The sequence below is a fragment of the Palaemon carinicauda genome, chromosome 10 (assembly GCF_036898095.1).
Source record: "Palaemon carinicauda isolate YSFRI2023 chromosome 10, ASM3689809v2, whole genome shotgun sequence".
NCBI classification, from domain to species: Eukaryota; Metazoa; Arthropoda; class Malacostraca; order Decapoda; family Palaemonidae; genus Palaemon; species Palaemon carinicauda.
Window position 1 is genome coordinate 103,820,916 of NC_090734.1, and position 5,000 is coordinate 103,825,915.

Below are 5,000 nucleotides of genomic sequence, written 5' to 3' on the forward strand. Positions count from 1 at the left end.
TTATAGTAATGTCTGGTCTGGCATGCTAATTTGTGGGACCCAAACTAGTTAAATATTTATAATGTTTTTTTCTTATATCTTGGTTAGGGTTTAGTTTATTAGTTTTAGGGAATCCATAGTGATTGAAATTATGTGTATTTGTTATTTCTGGTCATCTGGTTGTGATATTTGCTATATCAGACAAGGTTGAACCGGGGGAAATGGTGTTGGTTTTGAGTATGGAACCTGACAATTTCCTTGATATAAGGGTCCATGGAAAGTTTTGAGGAAGTTGTCTGATGTGAACTATGAGATTGAAGCTCCCGGTTCAAGCAGAAAGTGTAGGATTTTCCACATAAACAGGTTGAAAGCCCATCATGGTAAGACCGATGTTACCTCAAAAGATGTACCCGAGCAAGTGGCTGTAGCTGTAGAAATGCCTTCTCAGGATTCGGAGCAGAGGCGTAACAAAAGGGTGGCAGGGGTGGCAAACTGCCACGGGCCCAGGGCCTATAATGATTAAAGGGGCCCATGGACGTAGAGTCAGAGAAAGGAAGCCAAGGGACCTAAGGGATATAGGCCCATGGCCGTAAAAAGAAGAAGAAGAAAAATATATGCTACTGCTTACTGTTATATTTTAGTGATTTAGAAAAAAAAAAATTATTTCAAGTTCCACAATATAATACTAGTAAAGGATTATCAACAGAAACTGAGAACACATTACATATTGTTAATATATATGATGGCCTTTATGGGTTATGGGTTAGGAGATCATAGGGAGTATTACTGTTTGTACACTACAGGTCCGTATGAGATCTTGGCTTGAACGCGTTATGTTCCTGTCCAAGTCCTGGCCGACGTGCACACCAGTTACCAGAGCTTGTCAGTTGTCACCGCCTGTGACCGCCATTCGCCAATATCTGTTGATCATTTAAAGGAAAAGGTGAGAGAAGTTTTTCGCGTTTCGTGATTGTTTTACATTGTATTCTTTTATAAGTGGACTACAGCTGATAGTTTTCTTACACCTCATGAAAGATTATGTTGATTACGAATTGTGAACTTAATTTTAATATTTGACTCACAATACAAATAATGTAATTGAAAGAACAATGCATTGAAGAAAGATGTAATCAATATCTTCACAATGATATCAATCGAAATTTTTTATAGTGCCTCAGTGGCGTGGTCGATATGGTGTTTGCGTCCCACCTCGGTGGTCGCTGATTATTTTTGGTGATAAAAGTTCACTCTCGACGTGGTTCGGAAGTCACGTAAAGCTGTTGGTCCCGTTGCTGAATAACCACTGGTTCCTTGAAACGTAAAAACACCATACAAACATAAAGCAATAGAATTTTTGTATATCAGGTGATAATTTTCTCAATTAATAATAGTTTTTATTTACAGTGAATCGGATATATCATGCCTCCCAAAAAACATCATAGTGGCAGTGAAAAGCGGAAAAAGAAAAAAAAGAAAATGAAATTAAGGCATCAAAGATTCCAAAAATTAGTGTTTTCTTTTCCCCAACAGTAGAAGTAATTAGCGAAAATGCAAAGGACAATGACAGTTGTGAAGCTATTGGAGAAAATACTAATAGTAGTGTCACTAGTGTGGAAATGCCTACTACTAGTACTAGGTTAGTTGAAACAAACACAGTAACTGATACAGGTGAAAAGAAATTAGAGGAAGTTGGCAAGCCTGATTCTGACCCAGTTTCCAACACTATATTAGGCAATACCTGTGAAGATGAGTGTAAACCTAGTACCTCAAAAGACCATGCGCCTGAGCTCTCATTTGACACAATAACATCGTTGTGGCCTACAGACCGAGGACATTTTATGGAACAAAACTTGAATGACCAAACAAAACGATTTATCATTACAAATGGACATTGGAAGCCTAATGGCCCTTTCAAAAGGGATGCAGTGTCCAAATCAGGTGTGAAAATTGAGACGTCGTGGTTATGCTATTCAGTTGTTCTTGATAAGGCTTATTGTGAGACATGTTGGTTGTTTGCTAATCGAGGAGCGAGTAGATTTCAAGATACATGGATTGATGGCTATTGTGACTGGAAACACATAGGTGAGGGTATGAAAAGGCACGAATCATCCCAAATTCACTATAATTCATGCCTAGTGTATGAACAATGGTGCTTGCATGGAACTTTGAGTGAAGCACTTGAAGATAATCTTCAAAAGGAGAAAAAATGCTGGCGTCAGGTTTTGGACAGATTATTAAATGTAACTCTTACATTACCGATTTGCAATTTACCATTTCGTGGACACAAAGAAGGAATATAAGCAGAAGATGAAGGTGATTACGATGAGGATGAAAGGAAACGTGGAAATTTCATTTGCATCATTGAGTTGCTTTCTAAATATCATCCAGTTCTTTCAGAATTAATCAGTAAACCTAAAGGTAAAACAAAGTATATGAGCCCAATGATACAAAATGAACTCATTCAGTTGCTTTCAAAGGAAACTGAAAAAGAGCTTACTTATGCCATTAAAGCAGCTCCATTTTATAGCATAATGTTAGATACAACACAGGATATTTCCAAAATTGATCAGATGTGTGAAATATACCGTTACTGTAGCATAGAATATAATGATAATGGTAAGCCAAAAGCCCTACAAATTAATGAATCTTTTTTAGGGTTTCATAAGGTTGAGGGCCAAAGTGCAGCTGCACTATCAGAACAAATTTTGAAAATAATTAAACAAAGAGGACTTTCTATTTCAAGGTGTCGTGGCCAAGGATATGATGGAGCTAGTAACATGAAGGGGATATACAAAGGTGTGCAGAAAAAAATAATTGATGTTGAACCCAGTGCAGTTTATGTTCATTGTGCTGCTCATAATTTAAATTTGGTGATTAATGATGCTGTCAAGGATGTGACAGAAATGGTGCAGTTTTATGATATTGTTCAACGAGTCTATGTGTTTTTTTGATTGAGTATCAAGAGATGGGACATATTATCTAGCTTAATTTCTGAATCAGGCACTCACAAAGGTGTAACTATTAAAAAGTTAAACCCAACCAGATGGGCTGGACGTTATGATGCGGTATTTGCTCTCAAAGTTCGATTCTGTGATGTGCAGAAAGCTCAAGCACAAATAATATTAGGCAGCTCTAAGGCAGACGGACGCAATGAAGCCACTGCACTAAAGAAATGTCTTGAAAATTTAAATTTTGTATTCCTTTTGACATTTCAGTCCAAAATATTACAGCCAATCAATTTAGTATGAAAAATGTTGCAATCAAAAACAGTTGATCTTGCTAAGGCACCAGACCTCTTAAAGGTTTGCATGGATGATATGTGCAAATTAAGAAATCAGTTTGAGGATGTAAAGAAAGAAACAACAGATATAGCCCAGAAGTGGTCAATCAGACCAGAATTTCAGAGAGAGACTTCGTACCGTAAGAAGACATTTTGGCGAGCTTTGTGAAGACCAAAGATTAGAAGATCCAGAGAGTTTGTGTAGAGTAACTGTTTACTATCGAACTCTGGACATCATCACAACTCAGTTGAACTTCCGTTTTACTGGCTTGCATGAAGTTGTCTCATCATTCTCAGTGTTGGAACCAACCTCATTGCAAAATTTATCTGACTCAGAGCTGTACGAAAAAGCATCTAGTTTTGTGGAAAAAATACCACAACGATGTGTCAGAAACATTCACACAGGAAATTCTCAGCATGAGATCTGCTCTGAAGGGAGAAATAAGCAAAGTTTCTAGTATTAAGGACCTTGCTAATATGTTGATCATAGAAAATCATTCTATTTCAGCCAGTTTCCCTGAGGTTTGCACTACAATGCTATTGTATTTAACTATTCCAGTCACAACTGCAAGTGCAGAGCGTTCATTCTCCAAACTAAAGCTTGTTAAAAACTATTTGAGAAGTACAATGGCACAGGAAAGATTAGAAGGACTAGCTCTTCTATCAATTGAACAAGGAACTGCGCGTAAATTGAACTTAAGTAAAGTCATTGACAGATTTGCAGAGATGGAAGCAAGGAAGAAAGAATTCTAGAAGGTATAAGGTATATTTGTTTATTTAATGATGGTATAAATGTTTTGGACCAAGTTGTGTTTATATTCATTTTATAGGTATCGTAATCATGTAATAATGTAACGGCCGGCTAGGCCTACATAAGGGTATTCATCTGATTCATTATTGAGAATATATAATTTAGATGGTTTTTTTTCTAAGCTATGTATGTATTAACAATTAGTAATTATATTTCAATGCCTGCATTTTATATTTCAATTTCTTATGCCGACCAGTTCTACGATATATCAAATCAATTTCTTTACTCTCTCTCCCAATATATATATATATATATATATATATATATATATATATATATATATATATATATATATATATATATATATATATATATATATATATATATATATATATATATATATATATTTATATATATATATATATATATATATATATATATATATATATATATATATATATATATATATATATATATATATATATTTTTTTTTTTTTTTTGCGGTAATGGGGGCCCACTGTAAGAAAATGCCATGGGCCCATTCTCACCTAGCTACGCCCCTGATTCGGAGGATTTATTGAATCAAGTTTCCTCCGATGCACTGTTTAGTAATGTACAGAATTTAGGAATGGTAGAGGTAGGTTTGAAGCATGTAGATCCTCATCAAAGAAAGGATATCTCCAATTTGATGTATTCTTTTTCAGATTTATTCCGAGACTCTCCTGGTAGAACTAGTTTTCTTTGTCATGACATATATGTAGGTAGTGCTTTTCCTGTTAAACAAAGTCCTTCCCGGTTAAATCTGATAAAGAGGGATTTAGTTGAGAAGGAAATTAGATATATGTTAGAACACGCCCTCATCCAGCCCTCCGTTAGTCCATGGAGTTCCCCTGTTGTTCTTGTGGGCAAAGCTGATGGGAAGTTCTGCGTGTGTGTGGACTATCGTAAGGTTAATGCCCACACCAAAAATGACTCCTTTCTTTTGCTGCA